We start from the raw sequence: 25,497 nt of genomic DNA, 5'->3' as shown, positions 1-25,497 counted from the left end.
GCCTATGGTGGGGAGGGAATGAGCTAATAAGGCATGTGTGGGGTTTATAATGGGGCCTGGCACATGTTACGGGCACATTAGCCATTAGGATTTAAGTGATCCCTCCCTCTGGCTTTCCGGTCTTTCCCCTTGCACCACTCAGCACTGTTCCTGATACGTGTTTGTGCTTCTGTTTGTTCGGCGTCTCGTCCTCTAGACCAAGTGTCCCTGCGGGCAGGTGCTCCATCTGGCTTTGCGTGTGATCCACTTGTGGTGCTGGCCTGACCCTCTGTGGGCACTCCAAAGCATTTGTTGAATGGATGGGTGAATGTATGAATGAATGAAGGCCAACTGGGACGGGATCAGAAGCAGGGAAACGACCGAGTACCTGGAAGGTGGAAAGATCCAGAAACTGTGGAAGAGCTGGGAATGCCCAGCCTGTGAAACAAGTATTTGGGGAGAGTGTGAACAGGTGTGTGTGTATGTGTGTGTGTGTGTGTGTGTGTGTGTGAGAGAGAGAGAGAGAGAGAGAGGGGTGGGGCGGAGAAAGAGAGAGAGAGAGATTTCTGAAAGCTTTAAAGGGACTTGTTCTCTGCAGTGGAACCAGGAGCCACAGGAAGCAGGTTGCCACTCATTGGAGCCTTCCAGCCTCAGCTGGGCGTGGAGCGGGCTCTAAGGGCCTGGTGTGTGAAAGCAGAGGCTGGCGAGCGAGCATCTGTCAGGCACAGGAGAGCCCGGCACCCGAACAGGATGTCGATGGGCAAAGGCCCTGAGGTCCCTGCTGACATACCGTGGCTGCTTCAGTTAGGAGAGTAGTAGCAATCGTAGCTGATGTCTCTGAGCGTCAGTTTCCTTATCTACAAAATGGGGTTCATAATGGTCAATACCCATAGGGTTGTTGGGAGGATTGAAGTTAATATCCACGAGCTCTAGGAATAGTGCCTGGCACATGTGAAACCCTCAATAAGTGTGAGTGTTTATTAAACAGGGCCTAAGACATCCGTGAGAAGGAGAGATGAACTGGGACTCTGGGGTGGAGGTGGTGAAGGCTTCTTTGAACGAGGAGGATGTGGGGGATGCTCTGTGTCAGACTCTGTAATCATTTGTCAGAGTGGTTCATAACTTGCCTGAGGTCACACAGCTGGTGAGTGGGGTGGCCAGGCTTCAGTGATGGTCTGGGTGGCACCAAAGCCTAGACTCTTTCCCTTCCCATCCCTGGGCCTTAGTGAGATAGGGCCAGCTTTCCCTGGCTCTCATACTCCAGGAGGGACAGCCCTCATTTCAAGGTGAAGCAAAGAGATGATTATTACCTGTAGGGTAAAAGTCCTCTGGAGGGAGTCTCCAGCTCTGTTCAGCCCTGAAAGTGCTATATAATTAAGAAAATATGGCGGGCGGGAGGGGAGGTGAGGGCTGAAATTTTCAGCAGCCCATTGCCACGGAGCACAGAGCAAAAAGTAGTCATCCGAAGAACGTTGGAGGCCTGAGATTCAATGTTAAGGAGAGGGAATGGTGGGGTGAGGGTCGGTTAGGGGGTGAGAGAAAGGAAGATGCACGGAAGATGAGGAGGTGGGAAGGCCATGCAGGTGATGAGGGGCTGGAGGGGAGGAATCCAGCTTTGGCAGGATCTGGGCTGCTGGGGAGCTCCAGACTTTGGGCAAGGGTGCCCATCTGGGGCCAGACCCCACGGAGCAGTGGCAAAGGGTGAGTCTTGGTGGGGGTGGGGGTGGGGGTGGGAGGCCAGTCGGCCAGCCTGGGACAGCATGTGCGAGCCAAACGTTCAGCCACAAGCCTGGCTCCTCGCCTTCTCCAGCTCAGCAGCCGGCTTGGCTAAAGGTCAGCTCCCAGGCTGGGGCCAACACGCTCCCTACTGATCGGCGCCCACAGGCCTGGCCTTGTCAGGATGCCTTTGCATCCTTAGCAGCTGCTCAGCTCCTGACTGATGCTGCCTTTTGGATATTCAGAGATGAATGGGAAATGGTCCCAGGCTTCAAGGAATTCACAGATGAAGAGGCAGGGAGACAAAGGAGGAGTATGTAGGCAGTACAGTTTGCCCTGGCTCACTTTCTCAAGACAGTTTTTCAAATATCGGACGATGTATGTTTTGTCCTCTCTTTATCGTCTGAAATAAAAATTGGACTCAATCTCTTTAGCCTTTCTTGCGCTTTTATTCAATAAATGCTTATGGAGTGTCTTCTGCTGTCCTCTTCTGGATGCTGTTTGGTTTACAGAGTATAGGAGAGAACTCAACACGTCTGATGATGTCTGAGAGGCATGGAATAGAGTAGAACTCTCATCTCCTTTGGTCTAGATTCTATACCTCTATTAATGCAATCCAAAGAGCATGTGCCTTTTGGTGGCAGCCATATCCTCCTGAGAGCAGAATTCTGAATTTTCTGTTTTCTGTTGCCGCTAAATCTTAGACTTTTCCTTGCACGAACTATTATTAATTCAGTGTCTTTATTTTATGACTTTTTAACCTTAGTTTAGGACTTGACCTCAAGAGAAATGTTCCCTTACTAATTCTGGTCTGTTTGTAGTGTCAATTTTGTATTTTGGTTCAGTTCAACATCTTTCTTTTGCTTTTTTACCTTTGTGTGCTTGGTAAGCCTTGGTTCTAAGTCTTCATCCAAGTTACTGATAAGTATGTTGGACAAGCCAGGGCAGAGGACAGAGCCCTTTGGCAAGTCAGGAAGTTGACATTGATCTATTAATCAACACCCCTTGGCTTGCTGGCTCGGAATCCACTCGGCTTTCTATCTCGTCTCCAAGCATTTCATCACGGCTCCTGCCAACACCTTCCTGAAATCCAGATAACCTGGGTGTGGGGGATTCCCCGACTGTCCAGTCTAGGGACCTTGTAATAATGGGGTTAGGGTGGTGGGTGTGTGTGTGAGGGAGGGCTGTGGGTTCTCTGAAAGGATCCAGGCTGAAGCCGGTGACCATCGCTGGTTTAGGCTTGAGAGGAATCCTGTCCCAGAGGCGATTAACTCCCAGCGTCCTTACAGCTTTAAAATTGGCTTTCTCAGGGGAGACAGGGATTTGTGTGCAGTGAACTGGCACCAGCAATGATTTTCTGCCAAGGACCAATGTCTGCCTAGAAACATATTCCAGCAATCTTCCGAGGGATCTTCGAGGTTGTCAGATGGGGGGATGGAAGCCAAGAGGGACCAAGAGCGTCCTCTGGTCACCAGGGCATTGGTGGCCGAGTGGGGCTGGACCCCAAGGCCCTGACTTCCAGTCTGAGGTTCTTGGGGCTGGATCCGAGTGCCTTTCCTGGGTGGAAACTGAGGCAGGCTCAGGAGGGAGGGGCGGCCAGCATGTGTCTTGGGGACAAGCTGTCGGCAGGCCATTTTTCTCATGCTTCTCCTGTTCTTTTGATCCTCTGTCCTCAGACCACAGGCGCAAACCAGAGAGGAGGAAACCAGAATGTGGAAGGCCTGGAGCTTCTCCCTCCCTGGGGCAGTGTGTGGCAAAGGGCCCAAGGCTCTGCCCAGCTCTGTACTCTGAGAGATGCTGGGAATGCATGCAAATGAGATGCAAATAAGGGACAGTGGTGAGGAGGGGGTGCCCCTGCTGCTGCCTCAGTCTGGCCTGAATGTCGAGGATGACAAACAGAAAAGGAAGAGACCTGTGACCTGGGCTGTGGAGCCCAGCATCAGGAAGGAAAGGAGAGGGGCTCTGTGGGGCTTCTGGAGCCAGCTCTGGGGAGGGGGGCACGTGGAAGGGGGAGGACCAGAGAATGGCCCTGAGATGAAAGTATCCTGGAGAAAGCCCAAGCTCATCTCTAGCTGCAGGGGCGGGGGGGATGTGGTCAGAAGGGAGAGGGTGCAACTCAATGCACAGACACTGACCAAATGCCTATGGTGTCCCCCACGGCCTGGCTCCCAGCCAGCTGTGTTATGGGCCCAGCAGGATTCTGAGGCCCAAGGCCTCTCCCCTGGGGACCTGGGCATGTGGCCCTCTCTGCCTTCTCTGTGGTAGAGAGGGAGGAAAAGAGTGGGGGCCAAGGGCGCTAGAGGGGAGTAGCTCCAGCATCTCCCTGCCCCCTGTGCTAGGAAGATTGGGAAGCCAATTCCTGCCTGCTGGATGTTGGTCTACTCATAGCCCAGCTCAGAGGAACTTGCCCCTAGCTCCAGAAGGATCTGGGAACCTGGCCCTGCAAGAGTGGGGGTTACGTGACACATGACACGATGACCTCCAGAGGGAGCGCTGGCACCCAGCATTCCCAGTTGTATTGGGGAGTGAGACAGCCTTGAGTTGCAAGACCTGAATTCAGACTCTGTTTCATCAGCTGCCCTGTGGTCTTGGGTTAACTGCTCTGAGCCCAGCTCTAAGACTGGGATAAGAATGACAGCTTATAGCCATTTCTCAGATTTGAATGGGGGCCTGCACGGAAACACACATGGGAAAGTTTTGGTGCAGGGTAGGTCCTCAAGTATTGATGCAAATGGAATGAAGGAAAACATGGGAGCAACTCTGTGCTGGCCCATGGGGCCACGAGGCCAGGGGGAGTCTGGATTCAACATTCGCTGGCAGTATTTCCCTTGACTTTATCTTTGCCCTTTCTTCTCTGTCTCTGTGTGTCCCTTTGTCCTCCTTTCTGTCACATCCCCTCCTGTTCCATTGAAAGTGCCTAACTCAGCACCTGGCCCCGACATGCACGATTCATTTCGCTGCTCTTCTCAATGGCTACTCTGTGGCTCAGTGGCCCTGTCCCAGCGCCCCCAGCTTTGTCTCCTTGCTCCTTCTGGGTCTCTGTTTCTGACCCCCTCTTTGTCCTGCTCTCTCTCCTCCTGACTTTCCTTGCTCTCTGTTTCTCCTGCTTCTATCTTCCATCAACAAGCATCCATTGACTCCTTACTAGATGCCAGGCACAGCCCTGCTACTTTCTGGGTTCTGTGTCTCTCTCTGCCTCCTTGCTGCCGGCCTCTCTCCCTCCCACCCCTTCAGCCTCCTGCCCTCCCTTCCCCCAGCTCCACAGTCTCCAACACTGGTATTATTCAGTTTTATGAGAAACCCCCAGGCCTACCCCTGAATGGACCAACCACAACTGGAACCAGATGTGCAGTCCAGCACGTGGGGATGGGAGGGAGGGAGGGAGGGAGGGAGGAGGGAAAGGGGCATGGGCTGGCTTAGGAGGTAGGGAGGGGATGGGGGTTGGGAGATGGAAAACCCTGGGAATCCCTTGTCTGCTCTGGCTCAGGGGAGGAAGGCTTTGTGGAGGGGAGGGAATAGGGGCTAAGCAGTCTCCTGTAGAAAGCAGCTCTCACTCTGTGTGTGTGTGTGTGTGTGTGTGTGTGTGTGTGTGTGTGTGTGACTATGCATGTGCATGTGTGAGAGGCTGAGACTGATACTGGTGAAAGTCCAGGGAGGGACTGGGGGTGGATGGTCAGCTATGGGACAGCTCTTAGAAATAAAGGGGAAGACTACTCAATTTCTTTGGAATCTCCCAGCTCCTTGGAACCCCCTCCCTCCCATCCCATCTATCCTTGACCTTCTGTCTGTGCAGTTTCTAGAGGCTTACTGAATTCATGCCTCCTTGCCCCAGGAGGGCTGGGAAAGAGAGGTGGTATTGGGGTGGAGGATGAGAGTGTCACCTCCAGTGGCTCCTTGCTAGCAACTGAATCAGGCATCTCTCAGAGCCTCCTGATCTGCTGCAGATGATGCGTGAGGGACATGGTGTAAATGATCCTCAAGTCCTAGCAAGGTCAGTTTTTCTGATGGTCAGTTTTTTATATAGCTTTGAAGATAAAAGTCTGCCAACAGGTATCTTGGTACAGCTTTGTGCAGAATCAAACATTAAAAAGTGTTCGTTTATTCAGTCTGTAGCCAACCATCCATCTATCCATCACTCCACCATTTATTTATTCAGTCTGCATTCACTGAGAATCTATGCGGCCACCTTGCACTGGGTACCCAGCATGCGAGGAAAAGGGAAGGAAATGAGGAATGAATCTTTGCTCAACTCACTGGGACATAGACAAGTGCACCCAACCAGTGAGTGTCCCGGCATTAATGTATGAGCAAGAGCCCTCAGTGTTCAGAGGAGGGGCCAGTGCCTACGGGAGGGGCAGTTGCAGAAGGACCCAGGGAGGATGTGGCTTTTGAATTGAGGCCTGATCATGGAGAAGGAAAAGGGGGAATGGTGCCTTGAAAAGGCTTAGAGGTGGGGCTGTGTCACAGAGGGTCCTTCTGCGGTGCTGGGACTGGATCTGGTAGGCAGTGGGGAGCCTGGGATAGTTTTGTGTCAGTCAGGGTGATGGTGGGGTGTGGGTTGGAAGGAGGAGATGGGGAGGAGGCGTGTCTGCCCTTCATGACCCAAGACAGGGAGGGGGTTTCCGCTTCTGTGGCAGACTCCCCATCTACCTTTAGGGGAACCCAGATTGCTGACGTGGAATCTCTCACTTCCCTCCCCTGACCAAGGCTGAACCAAGCCCCTGAGTCGATGTTGGTCTGCAGGGATGTGGGAGTTAGTAGGACAGGCTATTAGTATTCATCTTTGTCCCAGAGTTGGGACGAGGGAGGGCTAGACTCTTTCCTCACACGGTCCACAGTCTCAGAGGCACATTCTGTGGGGCCACGTCTCTCCTATCTCTGTCTCTGGCTGCACCTACACACTCACAGAGGGAGGCCACTGGCAAGGGCTGGTAGGTTTAGAGATACTGGGATTTGGGACTCTGGGAATCTAGACTCTCCACCTGGGAAGGGGTGAAGTCATCTTGTTCTGGAGGCAGGGGGTGGGCGCAGTGATGCTTCCGTCTCCACCCTGCCCACATTAGGGTCCTGGGAAGGTGCCCTGCTCCCACCCCCCCAATCCTCAAGGCTTCACTGTCACTGAAGCAGGGGAGCAGTCCTCCAAAGTGCTGATCGTTGCCCTGTGACACTGGCCCTAGATGCCCCCAGATCTTTCCCGAGACTGTTTGTCCCTCCTCTGGGTCTTCCCTGTCACTTTCCTGGGGAAGCGTTTGGATGAATTAATAAAATTAGTGAGTGTTAGAACTGGAAGACATCTTGAAGACCTTTGGATCCAAACTCATCATACAGCAGGGGAAACTGAGGCTCAGAAATGCAGGTCACTGGCCCAGATGGGGAAGAGAAGGGCTTTTCAGTGTCTGGAGAGCTGAGCGGTGGGGAGCTTGGCTCTGGAGTGAGCCTATCCAAGGTTGACTTTCTGCTCAACACCATCCTGTGTGGTCTTGGACAAGTCACCGAACCACTCCAGGATCGCTTTCTTCAGCTAGAATAACAGGGAGATTTGAAGATTAAGTGAGAGAGAGAATATTCTTTAAGTGTCCGGCATGCAACAGGTGTGTAGCAAATAAATGACTTTTCCCTTCCCCTCAAAATAATCCTGTCCACTTATCTTCAAACTTTTCAAATCACGTTTCCCCTGATATTTTTAATTATAAATAAATTTTGTCCATATAGGAAAGTTGAAAGGATTAAATGGTAAACTCCGTAGGTTCTATAATGAATCCTTTGGTATATTTGCTTTATCACATTTCTGTTTATCTCTCCATCCATCAGTCCATGTTATTGTTTGATGCGTTTCAAAGACAGCTGAAGCATGCAATTCATTAACCGGAGTTCCTCTTCGCATCACTTTTGCATATAAAACCACAAATGCCTTCACTCAGCCGGGAGAAGAAAAGCAGAGGTGAAGAAAAAAACGGGCTCAGAAGTGAGATTCTGGGTCTCCTGTCACAAAATGAGTTGGGATTGGCATAGAGCAGGGTGCTCTCCAAAAAATTGGGAGTTGCCAGTTATTCCGATTATTATCATCGTTACTGCCATGTGACCAAACATCCTTCTCGGCCCCGCAGCCCTTTGGCCATTTCTCTGCCGCTCTGTTTCTTCCGTGGGGTCCTGGACCTCTTGCCACCTGTCCTCCCGCTTCTGCCCCCAAGCCCTCTGACGCCTCCCTGCAGGTCCTTGGCTGGCTGCTGAAGGAGGTGGGGGCTGCATTGCGGGGCCCCAGGCGCCCGCCCTGCCGGGAGCTGCCCGGAGCGGCTGAGCGCTTCAGGGGTTAAAGGCGGCGGGGGCGGCGGCGGCGGCGGCGGGCGGGCTGCTGGCCGGCTCGGGGAAGGAGGCGGTGCGCCGCTGGCCCGCCCGCCGCCGGGGGAGGGAGCCGGGCGAGCGGCGCCCTGGCTCAGTTGCTCCCAGCAGTGGCCCTGGGACCAGCTCCGCGCCTGCTCCCGCTCCCGCCCCGGACACAAGGCTTACTCACGCCCTCCTCCCGGCAGCCAGCTTACCAGCTTCTTGCCAGCCACAGCTGCTGCCCCGTCATTGCCCACTGCCTCTGTCCCAGACAGAGGGGGACCCAGGCACCCACCCACCCGGTGGCTCTTCTGTCAGAAAGGTGAGTGTGGGGTGTGTGTGTGTGTGTGTGTGTGTGTGTGTGTGTGTGCGCGCGCGCGCGCACTGGCCTGTCCTACTGATGCTGTCAGGACCTCCCATCACATAAATTAGGGGAGGGGGAGGTCAGCCCACCTGGTCACCTGTCCCGGGGCTAGGCCAGCCCCCAGCCCCCAGCCCAACCTGTCAGTCCCCTGCCCTCATTGTCTGGTTCTGGCAGGGTGTCTGGGGTGTGGTTGTCCCCCGCCAGGAGAGACCAGTCAGAAGGAGTTTTGTTTGCCGGGGAAGTTGCCGCTGTCAGTGGCTGCTTGAGACTGAGGCCAGCAGGGCGAGAGGGGGCAGTCGGGAGTGTGGGTCTGCGGGGCTCTCCTCCCCTCCCTGCTCTCCATACCAGGGGTGCCTCAGGAGGGGACCAGGAGATGGGCGTGGGCATTTTTCCTCTTCATTTCTTTCCCCACCACCGCTGGAGCTGCTGCCGGGCCCTGTTCTCGGGGCTCCCCTTGCTCCCACCTCTCATCTCCCAGAGGGCTGCCCAAGGCTTCCAGGGAGGGTCTAGTGGGCCTGGAAGGGTTTCCCCGCTGCGCTCACCTCCCCGCAGCTTGGGTCCCTGGGTCCCTGGGCACAGCCTGGCATAAGTGCCCCCTGCTGCCCTCCCCCAGCCAGCAGCTCTCATTCCCTCCTCACCCCTCTGGGCAGAAATGGCTAATCCAGGTGGTTAATGAACAGACACACGCAGCTGCTTTCCACCCCCCTCTCCTTCCTCTCTTCCCACCCCTGTCTCCTCCTCTGACCCTCTGATGCCCTGCCTGCCACCCTTTCCCAAGTGGAGGAGTCTATGCAGAGCTAAACCTCAGTGTCTGGCCCCCACCCCCCAATTCAGGACCAGGGCCAGGACTGCCTGCCCAGATGTTTCTCTGCTGGCCACTGTCTTAGAAGAGGAAACTGGGAGGGGGTGACCGAGTAGTGACCAGGAGAAGCCTGCTGTGCCCCCCAGCCGGGCTCCCTGCAGGGGATGGGGTTAGGGGACAGGATGGGTGCTGGGTAGGGGAGGGCAGGACAAGCAGTTGTGGGGTGAGGCTCAGAGGAGGAACTGGAAACCAGGGTTCCAGAATCTTTGGGGACAGGGGTTTTTCTTCTGGAAGCTGCAGAACTTCTTCCATGTGGCAGAATCAAAGCAGGGGGGTCAGGAGGGCGTGGGGGAGCACTCTCTTTCCTTGAGTCTCTGCTGGGCCCCTTCCTGAAGCTGCCTGGGTGGGGTGGGGACCATTGTGGCTCAGACTTGGCCTTAAGTCGCTTCTAACCCTGCCAGCTGGCGGCTTCTCCTGTCTCCCCCACCCTCGCTGTCCCCCAGGACCTCAGAGCTGGTTATAGCCGAGCCCCCCCTCTGCCCCGACCCCTTTGGCCCAGGTCTGGTGGGGACCTGTGTCTGCATGAGGAGCTGGGTGGGAGGCTCTCAATAGGACCAGTGCTGGGATCCCCGCTTGGGGAAGGTCTCCCGGAACCCTGAGGTTTGGGAGCCAGGACTTTGATTCAGAGCTGAGAATTATCAGGTGGTGGAGGAGGGGGCGTGGGAATCTCTGCTTCCAGACCCCTGCCTCTCCTTCCCTAGCCCTCTCTCAGTACTTCTCATTCTTCACTTCCCACAGAGCCCCAGCCGAGAATCTCCCATGGGGGCCACAGCCTCCAGAATCGCAAACACCCTGGGGGTTGGTGGCCGGGTGTGGGGGGCTGCTGGGTGGGGTGCAGGGGAGTTCAGGGCCAACCTTGCCGTTGGATGACCATCTTCTCACCTCTGATGGACTGTAGCAGAAGACCTGGAGTTTGAGAATTCTCAGTGCCCTGTCAGTACTGAGGTGGGAACAGGAAGCAAAAAGGGAGAATGGATTTTTGCTTGGTGAAGGAAGCTTGGCTCAGGTCTGTTGAAGGGTTTCTTAACAAGCCTGCTGGTCAGCAGGAGAATGGGCTGCCTTGTGAGGTAGCGAGCCTCCCGTCCTGGGGAGAGTTCGGACAGCGGCTTGAAAACAGCTTGGAAGGATTCCTGAGCTGGGATGCGGTTAGGAGAAGTGACCCTGGAGGTCTCTTGGGATGCTGAGGTCCTGGGATTCTTGAAGTCAGGAATTCTCGGACACCCGGAATGGGAGAGCAGGAAGGCGGTGGCCTTTGGCCTGGGGCGGGGGCACTGTCTTCTCCTCCCTGCCAGCGTTTGGGGAACAGAGAGCCCGATGCTCTCCCCTCGCACCCGTTGCGCACTCTCCTGCCAGGTCTGCCCCAGCTGCTTCCTGCAAGGATTCTGAGTTTCTTCCGATTCTTCCTGTCTTATTCTGAGCCTTGCCCCGTGGGTTAACCCCACAAGGGCCAGCACAGACCTGTGTATGGTATGGAATGGAAGGGATGCCATAGACCTCACCCCCTGCCCCCTCCAGTTAGAGCCCATGCTCCCAGCTAAGGGGGCTAACTGGGGGCCAGTGTGTGAGGATTAGGGATAGGGGTGTGCTTTGAGGTTTGGCAGCTTAAACCCCTGCCCAGTTCGTACCCCCTGACCCTGGCCCTCCCCCCATCCCCCCCACAAGCCCATGAGAAGGGGCCTCCCCAGCCTGCTAGGGCATAGTAGGCAGAGGAGCAGTGCCAAGGTCTGAGATGCAGAAAATCCCCGCATTGGCTCTTACCTGAGCCTCAGTTTCCAAATTTGTGAAATAACACAGGGTGGTCAGGGGCAGCTTGCAGTGGTTTGTGCAAGTCGCAGGGGGATTTCACGGGAGGAGTGTGGGAGGAGCAGATCACTTGCTGTGTCCACGCCACCTCTCCAGACCTGTGTCTCTGTGGTGTGGGTGCCAGGCTGCCAGAGGAGAGGCATTGTGGGGTTGGAGATACAGGGTTTGGAACCCCAAACCCTGGGAGGCTGGCGCTTTTCATGATGGGAATGTCAAGGTGGGCTTCTGGGAGAGGCTCAGGAACCCACCCAGGCTCCATCCTTCCCGTCCCAGCCTGCCTCTCCACACAACCCCCGTGACTCCTTTTCTCCTTAGTGGAGAGAGTGAAGGAGTAGGGTCTGAGGTCCCCCTGGCCAACCCTCTGCCTCCAGTCAGTCAGTCCTGGCTTCGTCTGAAGATGAAGTCCTTTTCAAGTGTCTAACTGTAGTCCCTCGTCTCAAGCCAGGACTAGATGAGGCAGCTTAATTAGGACACTCTTTGCTCTGGTCTGACCGAGACCCAATAGAAGAGCAGGAAGGTGAGATGCTGGGTGTGCCCTTGAGCCTAGAGAAGTCAGGGTTAGAGCTGGGGACAGCAAAGGCTCTCAGCTGCAGGTCATTTGGCTTCTTGGCTTCTTTCTGGGGCCATGAGTCTTACCCCAGAAAGGGAAACTGAGGTCCAGCTGGGGGATGTGTATTGGAGGGGGGCAGAGGAAAGCCCTCCCAGTTACTGGACTCTGAAAAGAGCAAGTGGGTGTGGTGCTGGGGGGAGGGGGAGAGAGGTTTTCAGAGACTGGAGGGACTCTTGTCCCCAGTGCTGTATCCCCATGGCCCCGGCTCTTAGCTTTCAAAGCCATTAGGCACACAGAGGCGTGGGCACCAGTGAGCCGGAACGAGAGGAGTGGGGTGGAAGGGTTGCCAGCCTTGCGGGCCATGCCCACCTCCCTGGGTGCCCTACTCCATTATGCAAGGTCACACCTGGCCCTCCTCTCCTTCCTTTTCTCAAATTGCCTGAAGCACTTTCCCAAGAGGGGAGGTGGCAGGAGGTGCAGCTGGGTCCCTTGCCTGCCTCTACCCTGGTTAGTGACCTTGGCCATCTTCCTATTTGTCCACACTTTGGTTTCCCTCTGGGAGATGGTTAGTCTCCACAGAGTTGGAGCTTTGTGGGGTGGGGTGGTAGGTGGGCCCCAGCCAGTCCTTGGTGCTGCCTCCTCCAGGGCTAGTCTGGACTCTGTAATCCCTGCCTTTTTAGGGCTGGAGGCTTGTAGCTCAGGCCTGGGTGTTTTGGGAGGCAGCAGGGACTAGCCGAGGAGGGTGTGGTCCCGGGGAGCCTGCAAGCAACGAGGGGTGACAGCGGTGTCTGAACAGAGTCCTGTCCTGCTCCCGTGGTGAGAGGGAGTCCCAGTTAGAGGTCCGGGTTCCCCAGAAACCTTCCTAAGCCTTCTCTGGCAGAGAACATGGGACCCCTTAGTTTTCCCCGTCCTTCAAACTTCCCGTGTGCTCGTCTGTCTTCTAGCTGGATTACGAGCTCCTTGAGGCCAGGCCTGTGCCTTTTGCCTCTCTGGTGGTCCTTGCTGGGCCTGGCAGAGTGTTGCTCAGCACTAACTGGCTGCCTGATGAGGGGCAGAGGAGTGATGGTTTTAGATGGGGCCTGGGAGGACTTGCTAGGCCCGGAAACAGGGCTGAGTTTACTCAGAGGTCTAGAGTGAGGCAGAAAAGGTGACTCTGAAGGCCAGACTGCTGGGGCTCAACTGAAGACAACCCTATTTATTGACTGTGTGGCTTTGGCAAGTGACTGAACCTCTCTGAGCCTTAGTTTCCTCATCTGCAATAGGGGAGAATAACTGTACCTGTTTCATGCTGTGGTTGTGAATATCAAATGGGTTAGTTTATTGGAAATACTTCGAGCAGTGTTTGAGCCCGGCACATAGCAAGTGATCAGCAAATGCGAGTAATTGTTATTATTGGTTCTGGTGGTGGTCCTGGTGTTTCTCTAGGGGCTCAGTTCACTCTTTCCTCTCTCTTGGGGTTGTTCCGTCCCTAAGACGGGAGCATTATGGGATCAGAGGGTGGAGGAGATGGTGGCGTCATTTTCCCTTGAGGGGGTCCTAGCATCCGAGCCTAGAGAAGAGATTCCCCCTGACCTCTGTCTCTCTCTCTCTGTGAGTGTGGGGAGGCGGGGAGCTAAGGGGACCTCCCGAGGCCCTGTCTGCCCAGGGGAGCCGATGCAGAGCTGTGTTTATGGAGGACGCTGAGAAAATTGCCATCACTGTAAACAAGATGCATTATTATAAACCAGGCCAAGCTCCCCTCCTTGGATCCTATCCCATCCCTTGATGAGAGTCACTGAATCAGAGACTCCCAGGCCTGGCAAGAATGTGGCTGGCCTGGCCTTCAGGCAGGCTTCTCTTGACCGTGGACCATACCCATGGGGGTGGTGTCTGTATTGTAAGGTGGGATCCCCAAATAACTGCTGCAAGTTGCTGTATCTTATGTCCCCTAGGTCTCTCTGAAGTCTAACCTCCATCCCTCTTGCTGCAACTGTAGTTCAGTCCCTTGCTGGCGGGAGGTGGGGGAGAACCAGGCCCAGCCCTTCCTGCATGCCACATAGCTGGGGGCTTTGAACCTGTGGTAGGGGCGGGTCCTGGCCACACTGCCTCTTCCTCCCAGGGCTCTCGCCTCTCTGGGGTCCTCCACCTTCTGGTTCCTCATTAGCAGGGGTCAGCCCTAAAGGCCTGCCAAGCCGCACTCTCCACCTAGCCCGGGTTCCCACCCAGGGAGGCTGGGGGTGCTCCAGGTCAGGGGTGTGAGCTCTATTTCCGGACCCCTGGCCCGCCCAGTTGCAGCTGCAAAAGGCATTAAGCTTTTTTTTGGAGAAAGAATGGGCTTGGGTTGATGATGATGACAGCTGGGGAGGGTTCCTGAGCTCAACCCGGCCCTATCTCGCTTCCCCTCCTCAGCCCTTGCTCACCTCTGCTCCATTTCTAGGCCATTGCTCCTTTGGAGGAGGGGCTTGCCTTTGGCTCTTGACCTTGACCAGATCTGAGCAATCAACTGGTCTACAACAGCCCTTTATGGGGAGCAGTCTGTGGGTAAGGTCCTGGGTTTGGGGCTTGGTTGGGGGTCAAGGGGTGGGCAGAGGGTTCAAGGGAAGTGTAAGACAGGCCCAGGGCATGGGGAGAGCGGTGCTCTTGCTCTGTCCCTGGACTCTGGAAGTGTCCCTTCCCTTGCTGGGCCTGGTATCCTCACCTGTCATATGAAGGGCTAGGGAGGTGCAGGGCTGGAAGCGTCCAGGAGTCCATCCCAGGCTGCAGACTTCACCTTGGATTGACCTTGCTTCCCTTCTGCCCTGCCCCCACCTCTGGCAATCGCAGGCAGGAAGTCCTGCTGATTAGGGCCCTAATCACTGGCTGAGACTCCTAGAAACAGCAGAGCTGGTTGAGCAGAGAGGGGTAGGCGGACAAGCACAGGGAGAAGCCCTCACCGAGGGATATGAGCTGGGTGTTCAACTGTCATGGGGGGCACTTGATGCCTGCTTGAGGCTGGGGGTCAGCTTCTGGGGTGGGGGCAGTGCCCAGGCATCCACCGTGGAGGCTGTGTGGCCGTGGCTGAATCCGGCCAGGCACACGAGGCCCCTGATTATTCACTTAAAAGCTGTTTTTGGGCACTGACCCTATGCCAGGCAAGGTGCCAGTGGTATGGGGCTGGAAAGGCCAGGGGGACAGGGTCTAGTAGGAGACAAAGGGGAGTAGATGGACAGTTTCTGCCAAATGCAGAGGGCGTATCAAGCAGGAAGCGGTGTGTATGACCTGGTGGAGTGGAGAGAGCTTTGGAGAAGAGGTGCCATTTGAAATGTTTTTTAAAAGAAAAATTTTAAATGTTTTTATTGATTTTTGAGAGAGAGACAGAGAGAGAGCACAAGCAGGGGAGGGGCGGAGAGAGAGGGAGACACAGAATCCGAAGCAGGCTCCAGGCTCCGAGCTGTCAGCACAGAGCCCGGCGTGGGGTTTGAACCAACGAACAGTGAGATCATGACCTGGGCCGGTCAGACGCTTAACCGACTGAGCCTCCCAGGCACCGCGAGATGGGTTTTGAAGGTTGAGAAGAAGGAGTTGTGCAGGAAGCAGAAGGGATGAAGACTTCTTCAGGCACAGGGGAAAGGCACGCACGAAGGCACAGTAGCACACGTGTAATGGATAAAATAGTGGCTCCAGTCCTGTGGTAGAGTCAGACACACGGGGCTGTCCCTCCCGGCTCTGCTGCTTATTAGCTGGGTGACCTTGGGTCAAACCTCAGTATGTACATCTGTCAAATGGGGTTACTATTCCAACCTCTTAGAATCATAGTAGCGATAAAATGAGATCATGTCTAGGAAGCAGTCAGCTCAGTGCCTGGCACAGGATAAGCCCTCAGTGAGTGTGGTGTGTAGGAAAGCCTGGCTTTGGGGAGAGCTTGTAGGTGTTGCTTGGGGTCCGGCCATGGGGGACTTTCTGAGCCAGGTTAACAAGGGAGCAGCCGAGGGCTTTAATGTGGGAGAAATGTGATGAGACTGTTATTTAGGAAGGTGATTTGGGCAGCTGTGAAGACTGTCCTGGCCGGGAGATCTGGGGACAGGCCATAAGCCAAGGCCCTTGGACTCCTCTGTTCAACTTTCTCAACCCCAAGCTGGGAAGTCCTCTCCTGAATTACTTCGTCTCTCTGGGCTCCCTTCCCACGTATTGCCCTCCTCTCCTGAATCAGGAGGCCGAGGAGGCACTGAAACCTTCCTGGGAGATCTTTCAGGTCAGAAGAGAGCCCTCCTGGGCGAGGCTTCACACACAAGACCGGCACGGACGGATCGTAGTGGGTAGGGGTGAGGATGGACCGCAGGCAGCTCGCGTTTCTGAGGAATCCAGAGGCTCCTTTTGGGGGCATCCTTCACCGTCTACCTGGCACACAGTAGGCCCTCACTATTGGCCGAATGAATGAACAAACAGGAGTGTCCCTGAGTCAGGTGGAGGATCCTGCCCGCTTGGAGGCAGAGGCTTCCCTGCCTGACTGTAAGTGGCCTGGTAAGTGTCTGGACAGGGGCTGCCCGTTCAGAGGCACGAGGACCGTTGAGCGTCGCCAAGCCCAGTGTGACCGCAGGAGTTCAGTGACTGTGTGTGGATGAGGAAGCAGGGATTTCAGGAGCTTTAACTTGGAGCCAGGTGCTATCATGAGGCAATGTGGCAATGTGGGGGCGGGGAGGGGGTCAAGGTCAGATGCTGCAGCCACACCGTCTGAGTTTCAGTCTTGACCCCATCTTTTGCAGGCTGTGTGACTGTGGTCGGTGCTTTAATTTACTCTTCTGTCAAAAGTGGGAAATAAATAGAAGCATGTCCAGCATGTAGGCCATGTTATGTGACCCTTGATTATCATTACTGTTATCATTATTACTTGTGTTGGTGTAGAGGGAGAGAGGCAGGCAGGGGCTTCTCGGCAGGCATAAGTGCCCAGAGTGGGTGGAGAGCACAAGAGACAGACGAGGCTCCCCAGTGCCTCGTGAGCTTCGAAGGCTCTTCAGTGCCTTGTGAGCTGCCTCGAACGTCACACATGGGGCTGTGTCTGATGTGGCCAGCTGGGCTGAGCTGGGCGTGGGAGCGGAGGCCGCGTCCAGCCTGGATTCCAGGCTAGAGCCCTGGGAGAGCAGGGGGAGCTGGGGCGAGGGCCAGGGGGAGGAGAGGTGAGCAGAGAGGAGGCCAGGACTCTCCCAAGTCCCCAGCTGGGACCCTAGGAATTCCTCCCATCGTCTGCTGCCAGAGGGCCTGGCCTCTTAGCTGCATGGCCTCCGGAAGGCCTGTGGTCTTTCTCCCCGTCTGCTGGGAAGACTGTTCCTCGTGCCCCTTCACCGTTAGGCAGTGATTGCTCCTCACCAACCACTGTTTGGGGCACCCCCTTCCTTCCTTCTCTCCTCATCTCGGCTTCAGCTCTCCCAGTTCCAGTGCTTTTCCGGATGAGCAGCTGCTTTGCAGTGGGCAGGGGTGAGGGTGGGCTTTCAGGGCCTGGCCCAGGACTTGCGGTGCAGTGGAGGGACTGGTGGCAGGTGTGGGGGGTCAGGTGGCCTATTTCCCGTCCCTTTTTGGCAACATGTGACCTTGGGCAAATTGCGTCCCCTCTCTGGCTTGTTTCCTCATTTGTAAGGTGACAGATTGGACTTAGGAGAGTTCTCTAACCAGTGCTGAAATCCTGCAAGTCTGTGGATCTTTCTGAGCAGAGAGGCTCTTCCTCTTGGGGCTGCTAGAGGAGCCATCCAGCATGGGAGTGGGTGTCCTGGAAGGTCTTCAGGCGTCTGCTGGGAAACCAGCTGAGATGCTGGGAAGGTCCCTTCCAGCCCTGGGATTGGAAGGTTCTTTGCCCAGTTGACCACTCTTCCAGGCAGCTCTGTTTCTTGGAACAGAGTGGAGGGTAACAGCTGTCAGGGTTGAGTGGACCAGAGTCTCCAGGGCTCTGTCCCAGTGACTCAGGTGGAGATGCACTGGCAGGATTGGAGCTAGTGAAGCGGGGGAGGGAACCAGCCAGATCTGCTGGCTCCCCTCGGCCACTCTCAGAGAACAGAGTGGGAGTAAGTGATGTGCTGGGGGGGGGGGGCAGGGTGCAGAGAAGAGTGAGTAACAGTTGTGAGTGAGTAATGGCCCCGTGTCTCTGCTGGGCAGGTGGCTCCTAGTCTGCAGGGCTGTCTGGGGCTCCGGAAATGCTCCCGGGAGGCCCAGCCACTGAGTCACTTAGGAGCTGGGGGTCTAAGGTGGCATGCCCCCCGCCCCCCTCCCGGTCCCTTTGCTTCTTTCTCTGTGCTCCTCTGCATCAGCCACTCCTTCCAGCTCTGCCACCACACCCTCTAGGCCCCATAGTTGCCCTGTCTTGTCTTCGAAGCACCCAGGTGACTTGGGTTGCCTATAGGAGTATAGATTTTGCAGTCTGGCTATCCTGGGTTCAACTGTTCATAGCTGTGTGACCTTGGGCAGCTTACTTTTCTCACTGAGCTTCTGTGGCCTCATATGGGAAAAGGACGATGTGTCTATTGTACGCACTGTGGAAAGAATTAAATGTGGCATCATGTCTGCAGAACCCCGTGCATTCTATGTATTCAGATATTGGGGCTGTCAGTCAAGGCCCCAAGCTCTGTTTTGCTCCTCCTCACCACCTCCACCCCTAAAATTCCAGCTCCCATGCCTTTATTCCATGATTTTTAGGATGTTTATTCTCCTATCAGATCTGCCCCATGGTTTGTACACTCGCCCTCCTGTTTCTGACCCTTCCTACCCAGCTTCCATCAGTGTGCCTTGCCCCTCACCTGCTCTTTCAGAAGGACGGGCAGGAAGCAGGTAGGGGGGAGAGTCCAGGGGGAATCTGCTGCTGGTCCTGCCTCAGTGGATGGGCTGGCTCCTGCGGGCACTTTGAAACAACAACAATCTCTGAGATCTGGGTGAGTGTTCAGACTTGAACCCTCCCCACCCCACCTCTGCTGGTTATGCTCTCCCCTCCTGCCGTCTGCCCACATGGGTCATTCTGCCCCTGGCTTCCTCAGATCCTCTGTGCTCCGGGACCCGGTCCCCTGCCTGTGGGTGTGCTGGTGGGGCTGCTGTGTTCCTGTTGGTGCAGCTCTGCTCCGGGTGGGGCCGGGAGCGCTAGGGAGTGACTTTGCATCTGGACCTGGCAGTGGGCCGCAGGACTGTGTGTGCAGTGTGTATGTGCCTTAGGGCGTGTGAACTGTGTGTACATACATCAGCAGTGTCTCTGGGCCACCGGGTCTGTGGCCCATGTGAGCCCCCTCTCCTGCCTGTTTAAAATCTGCCTGCGTTTTCTGAACCCAGTGGAGAGAGGCAGGCCTTCCGCTGCCCCTCCCTGCAGCGCCCCTTCCCCCGGACCTGGTTTCAGATGTGTGCATCTCCGAGGTTCTCCTGGAGAACAAGGAAGCAGGGGGGTGGATATGCGTCAGATGGAGCCAAACAATGCCCGTGACAGCCAGGCCTCCGCCGGCCTCCAGTGCTGGCTTCACTTCAAGTCTCCGCTGCCTGCCTGCTAATTGGGAGTGAGAGGGGGCTTCCTGCGCTTCGGCCACAGATGGATTTAAAGGAGCAACATGAGGCTGGGCTGCCTGACCCTTGGGATTCCTGCTTCCGGGGCTCCTGGTGCCGTTCATCAGAGCAGATGGGGTTCCAGCACACCAGCCCTTGACAGGTGCCAACTGTGCGGAACCAACACACGAACTCCTCCTGCCGCTGCCTTCTGGGGCCTAGGAGTTTCCTAAATGAGTGCATTTTCAGATACCTGAAGCCTAGCCGGAGTTGAAATCTCAGGGGAAAAAGGTGGATTATTATTATTATTACTTTTTTTGGATGGGAATCTTGCATTATATTCTACTGTCCCGATCTCTGACTTAACGGTGGATGGGCGGGACCTTGTAAGTCAACAACCTCATCTCATCTGTTGTTGTTCCTCAGTTTCTTCTTTCAAGAGGGCATGAGAGCAGAACCTACCTCACGGGGTTGAAGTGACGATTCGAAGAAGTCGGGATACATGCAGTGCTCAGAATGGGGCACCGTGCAGTTTACTGCTCTGTAAATGAAGACGTTGAGGGGCAGACAGGAGCAATAATACAATAGCAACCGACTCGGTAGAAGAGGACTGTGTTTACCCAGCGGGTGCTGTGTTCCAGGAATCTTTAACCGTGTCCACACAGTCAGCTTTATTGAGTTGCACCCTGCAAAGTGGGTCTCCTAACTCCCATCTTACAGATGCAGGGGGCTTCAGGAAGTGGTGGTCTGGGACAAAGTGCCATCGGGAGCACGCCTCACTCCACGTTCAGTGCTTTTTCTGTCCCACTTCTTGCCCTTTGGTTGAAAACCACATGGCCTCCCGATGTGTTGAGGAATTTGGAAATAAGGATCCGCAAACAGAAGGTGTTATGTATGATCTTTGAGATCTGAATCTGCCCCCAGCTACCCATTTCTTGGCTAGATTCAGAGCAGTCTGGAGTCCGGTGATGAGGCAGAATGACCTTTAGCTGTCCAGGGAACGTAAAAGCCACAGATGGGCCTTGAGGATATAGAAGTTTCTCCGGGGTAATATGCGGTTGGGTTTCTTTTCACCTTGTTCTTTCTTTTGGTGTCCCTGAATCTTTCAAAAAGGAAGTACTTTTAGGTTACAACAAAAATTTTCTTCAAATTTGAGATGGTTTTCTTTTTCTTTTTCTTTTTTTTTTTTACGTTTTGGTGTTTCTGAAATTGGCATGTGCCTTGCAATTGAAGTGTACGTGTTGGGTACATTTTTCCCCCTCAAAAGCTGGTACCCAATTGATGGTGCCCCAGACAAGCAACAGCATCTTGGAAATTAGGAAACGGGGGGAGGGAGGGGGTAAACACCTGCACTTTGCAAGGCACCATGCAGGTGTGGAAGGGAGAGAGGCCAGGAGGCCCCGCCATGGCCCGCGAGCAGATGCTGTGCTGGTTTCAGAAGGCCAAGGGAGCCTCTGGTGTTTGTGTGGGCTCGAGTGTGGCTTCTAGCCCCAGAATTCTCAGCTCGTGGCCTGGCCGAGGCCAGCCTTTCCCCCACTACCCTCCCCTCAGCCTCCTTTGCCATGTCCGAGGGCTGCTGGTGTGCTTCTCAGCAGTTCCCGAGCCCTTTGACTTCTTGGGTTTCCCCCTTGCTCTTAGATATTTTTCCCATGCGTCCTTCCTGCCTTACTGTTCTGGCACAGTTTAGGGTCAAAGGCTTTTGTCCCTTAAAGTTCTCATCTGGGGACAGAAACCCTCAGTGGGGAGTGAGGGGGGTTGGGTGGGCAGTCTCCCTCTGGGCGTAATTTCTGGAAAAACAGATGGGTTTGAATCCCAGTGAGATAATAGGCCTCTTCATACCTTCATTATAGCAGTTACTGGGCTCTTTTATAATTCTCTGTTCACATGTGTGCCTCCTCCAGTGGGCCCCAAGGTCCCCTCCTGGGCCAGGCCATTCTTATTCATCTCTGTCTCCCTCAGCTGGGAAGCTGGCACTGAGGGGCCCTCCTCAGTATTGTTGAGTGAATGCATGGTCTTGCTTCCCATGCCGGTCACCCCCCTGCCCTCCTGCCCCCCATTCCACTGAAACCTTCACCACAGACCACAGCCCTTCCTTGACCAGATTCTTCTAGGAACTTCCTAGAAGCTGCTCTCTGTGCTATAGGCCATGTCACCCCACCCCCTGCTTCAGAACACATGGCCCCTCTCCAGGAGGGGAAGAAGGGCTGGGGTTTTCCCTGGTCTTTGAATCTCAGGAGAAGGCAGCTCTGAAGTCTACATTTCACACTGCCTGTTGACACTTTCACTTGTACAGTAGAGGCCCTGCTTCCTCCGAGTCCTCCAGGCTGGGCCCCTCAGTGGTATCTGGCTTCTCCATCTTCTAATGTCTCCTTGAAGCTCTCTTGGTAGCCTCTCACTCTGCTTCCGGCCCTGGCTCAGCGCCAGACTCCCTTCGGTGGCAGCTGCCTATTTTAGGCTGGACATTTGGCCTCCAGCCCTGCCCCTCACCTGTGCCCTCTCTCACTGGCTCTGGAGGCACTGGGCTACTCCAGAGCCCTGGACATTTGCCTCAGTCCCACCCGTCAGGCCTTGCACAGTGTGCCCTCTTTGACCCTCTTCCTCCATTTTGCCGTGTGCTCCCTGGGCCCAGCCGACCGGTCTCTCTTCTCTGTTTTCCCACCTCTGCCGTCTCCCCTGCTCCCTCCACCTCAGAGGCCATGCCCGCCATGAAGCTCTTGCTGTGGCCCTGACTGGGCAAGGTGGTGTGGTGCTGGGCAGAGCGGAGGCTTGGGACCTTGGGTGAAGTGTATGACCTCTTGGAGCCTCATCTGGGAAATGGACTGATAACACCTAGTACCTTAGAGTGTATTAGATGGAACAGAATTAGACCTGAAAGGGGGTTTCTTTGGGTGGAACAAGAGCACTGAGGCAAGGAGGTGGGGAATGGAGACTGAAAGAGAGACCCAGCCAGGTCCCTGAGGACTATGAGGACCATATTAGGGCATTTGGACTCTATCCCATGGACCCGGGAAGGACTTCGGGCAGGAGAGTGACAGGGCTGGATGTGCATTTCCAAAATAGTTCCCTGGCTGCTTAGTGGGGAATAGGTTAGAGGGGCAAGACCGAAGGCAGAGACCTGAGTTAGGAGGCTCTCACAGTAATCTCTGTGGTTAAGGGGACTGGAGGGTAGGGTGGCTTGGAGAGATATTTGGGCAGATGAATTATCCAGGCTTGGTGGGAGGGAAGGGAAGGAGGAGTCAAGGCGGGCACTCAGGTTTCTGGCTTAACAACCTTGGGTGGCTAGGGGTGGGGGAGTAGAGTGGTTGTCAGTGCTGAGCAAGGGAGCGGTGGGGCGGAGGCAGGGTGGGGGTAGGGCTGTGAGTCCAGTATGCTGACCAGTGTCAAGCCCTGGGCCGGCCCAGCTGTGCCTTCTTAGCCCTGCCGGTAAATTCCTGTGGCCTCATGTGCCCCACCCTGTCTTGTGGCTATTGCTCAGCCCCTCTTGGACCCTTGGCTTACTCTCTAGTGCTCCCAAGGGCCTGGCACATAGTAGGTGCTCAGTAAAGGTTTGCTGACCTCAACTTTTCCGATTCTCTTGGTCATCATAGGAAGGCTGGCCTGGTTGCAACCTCAGCCCTCCTGGACTCCCTAATTGTGGGTGTGGGTAAGTGGGGCGCTGGAGCTGGGGTCCCAGCTGGGGTTCAAGGGGAGGCAAATCTTCTGAGAAAATGCTCTGCAGACAGCCGGGCTTCCAGCATGGGCTGATCCGGTGCTATCTTATGCCATCTTCCAGAAGGGCTCTGCAGGGCACCAGCTTCAGTAAGCGGGGAGACTGCTGGCTGCACAGCATATGCTCTGCTAGGTCCACCGCAACCCCTTTCCTGTGGCTGGAACCTTCTGGCGGGGCACAAGAAGGGCACACCCAGCTCTCCCCCTTGTGTAGTGTTGGACTTCCCAGGTCAGGCTGCCGCGTGTGGGTGTGGCTAAGAGGTCAGGGAGGTGTTTGCCTGTAGAGAAACTTCCCTGACTGGAGAGCCCTTTCTTGAGTGTGTTACCAGACCTAGAGGCTGGCAGTGGGCTGGGAGGCCAGTGAGTGGGGCCTGAGGAGAAGGTTCCCAGACAAGAGGGTGGACCCAGGAGAAGGGCAGCTGCTGGAGCTTGGGGAGCAGGTTGATTGGGTCAGTGGTTCAAGAGGTGTATGGCTCAGGAGGATTTTGGGGGGAGGACTGGGGGCAGGAGTCCCAGGGGCAATGCCCGGAGTCAGCCCTCTGGGACTCTCCTCTATTTCTTGTCTGAGTTGGAGCCTGTGCTGGGTTTGGGGAAAGGGCTGGTCCCCTGGCTCTGGAGGAGACTCTTGGCTGGGACATTCTCTACCCCCCTCAGCTCAAGGTGTCCCTGGGAACAGGCCCCTTCTTGCCTCCAGGAACTGGATGCACTTCCTTTCCTGATCCTGAGCAGAACTCTATATAAGGGAAGGAAATAGCCGAGTAGGCCGGGAACAAGCTCTGGTGAGGACAGGTGGCCTGGAGGAGGGGGTGCGGGCTTGGGAGGAAATGGAGCCAGGGCAGTGGCCATCTTTCCCCCAGGAACCCCCTGCCTAGGGCCTGGGGCTCAGAAGGGGAGGCCAGTGTCTTGGGTCACTGAGCCATCCTAGCCTTGTTCTTGCTGCCCCCCTCACCACGGCTGTGGTGTTCTGTAGCTGCCTGACTGTTATGCACCCTCAGGTACTGAGGGGTGCACATTTGCCTCCTACGGGGCTTCCGAGCCATCCCTTGGTCCACTTGGCTGGGCTCATAGGGGCTGGCTGTGGTCTTTTTGCTGGAGCCCAGTGGACTCGTAATATGAAGTCTCAGGTGCTGGGCTGTCCACGGCCAAGGGGTCCTCGGGCTCTTTCTTCAGTCACATGGCATGTGGGCTAGATCCTCTGGGGTCAGGGTCTGCATTATTCTTGACCCCCGCCGTGTCGCCCCCGTGACCAGGGCTCAGGTAGCAGCATGCTGGCCACAGGCTCCCTGAGCGGGGCCCAAAGGGTGAACAGCGGCTCCCGTGGGGAGGGTCCACTTGCTTTGTGCAGGGCAGGAAGGGAAGAAGTTGGGGGCAGTGGTATCCTTCCGTGCTGTGGCTGAGGGAAGAGCAATAGAGGCTGGAGGTGGGGGTCTATCCAAGTGTGTGTTTTGTTAGGGTAGGGATTAGGGCCTCTTGGTTTTAGGGTACCCAATGGCCCCTTGTCTCTGGGCTTTGGAGCTCCTCCTCCTCTCCACCCCTTTCCTCCCCCCCATTATTAGTAGTATTGCTATTTGCATTATCTTCTGCCTGCCTTAAGTTTCACCATTTACTTCCCCCTGCCTCCTCTCCTACTCAGGCATCTTCAATGGCTCTCCAGTGCCAGCATCTGAAAGTCTTAACTGCTTTGCTGGGCAAAGTTGCCCGTAGGAAGTTCCAGCCTGGAAAGAGTTTGCAGCCAGTCCTCCTTCCCTTGGTCTCCTTCAACGTGTCCTTTAGTGTCCCTCCTCCTTCCTTCCCCCACCCGTGTCCCGGCCAAAGGAGACTTCTAGTGGTTCTTCCTGCTGTGCCTTATTCACGTGATCATTGCCACGTGAAACGCCCGCTCCTCATCTCCACCTGTTAAAACCCTATCCACATAGTGAGCTCCAGGCCCTGAACGAGACACCAGGGCTGCCCACCCTGGGGGGTCTTAGAACAGTAGTGGGTGTGACACCCCACGGACAAAAGCAGTGTGTCCTGGAGGCCTGGCCCAGAGACCCCCTGCTCCGTGGACCCTGCTTGTGCCCCCCCCCCCACCCCGAGTGCTCTCTGCTCTCACAGCCCCTGGCACCGAGTATGGCTATGGAGGCAGCATGGTGCGCTGGGCAAAGTGGGTTTCGGAGTCAGACCGACCCAGGTGGCAGTCCGGGCACTGTCATTTAGCAGCTCTGCCCTCTTGGATCCACAGGATTGCTGAGAAGACTGCTTGAGATCCTGTGAGATGAGGGTACTGCTATCTACCGCCAGAGGGCCACAGGGAGAGGTGCCCGGGTGGCTCAGTAGGTTGGGCGTCTGGCTTGTGGTTTCGGCTCAGGTCATGATCTCACGGTTGTGGGATCGAGCCCCCTGTCAGGCTCTGTGCTGACGGTGCGGAGACTGCTTGGGATTCTCTCTCTCCCTGTCTCCGTCCCTCCCTTGCTCTCTCTTTCTCTCTCTCTCTCTGCAATAAATGACATTTAAGAAAAGGTCACAGGGCGTGTGAGGGATAACATAGTGTGCCTGGCATGCAGTGAATGTACACAGAAACCTCACCAGATGCCGCTGCTTCTGGTTCTGCCATTGCTACTAGCTGTTCGACTTTGGGCAATTGCTTAACGTCTCTGAGCCTATTTGCCACAAAAACTCGTCATGAAGACTGAATAAAATTAATGTACGTAAAGCACCCAGTCAGTGCTACACAGCAGGCCCTCGGCA

The 25,497-nt window shown here is 55.6% G+C and overlaps 1 protein-coding gene across 4 annotated transcripts in view; it reads left to right on the top strand.

Annotated features, from left to right (window-relative positions):
• TNS1 (tensin 1) overlaps positions 1–25,497 on the top strand; it is a 201,261-nt gene that overhangs the window by 58,063 nt on the left and 117,701 nt on the right. The window contains exon 1 of one of the 4 annotated variants that reach the window (XM_042995308.1): positions 8,151–8,338. The exons of the other annotated variants lie outside the window; for them this stretch is intronic. The gene's annotated coding sequence lies outside the window, so the exon portion shown is untranslated. Of the gene's footprint in view, positions 1–8,150; positions 8,339–25,497 lie in introns of those variants that run through there. 4 annotated transcript variants of the gene reach the window in all.

Source organism: Panthera tigris, chromosome C1 (genome assembly GCF_018350195.1).
Source record: "Panthera tigris isolate Pti1 chromosome C1, P.tigris_Pti1_mat1.1, whole genome shotgun sequence".
NCBI lineage: Eukaryota > Metazoa > Chordata > Mammalia > Carnivora > Felidae > Panthera > Panthera tigris.
Note: the sequence above shows the minus strand (reverse complement) of the source record. Positions and strands in the feature narration are given on the sequence as shown.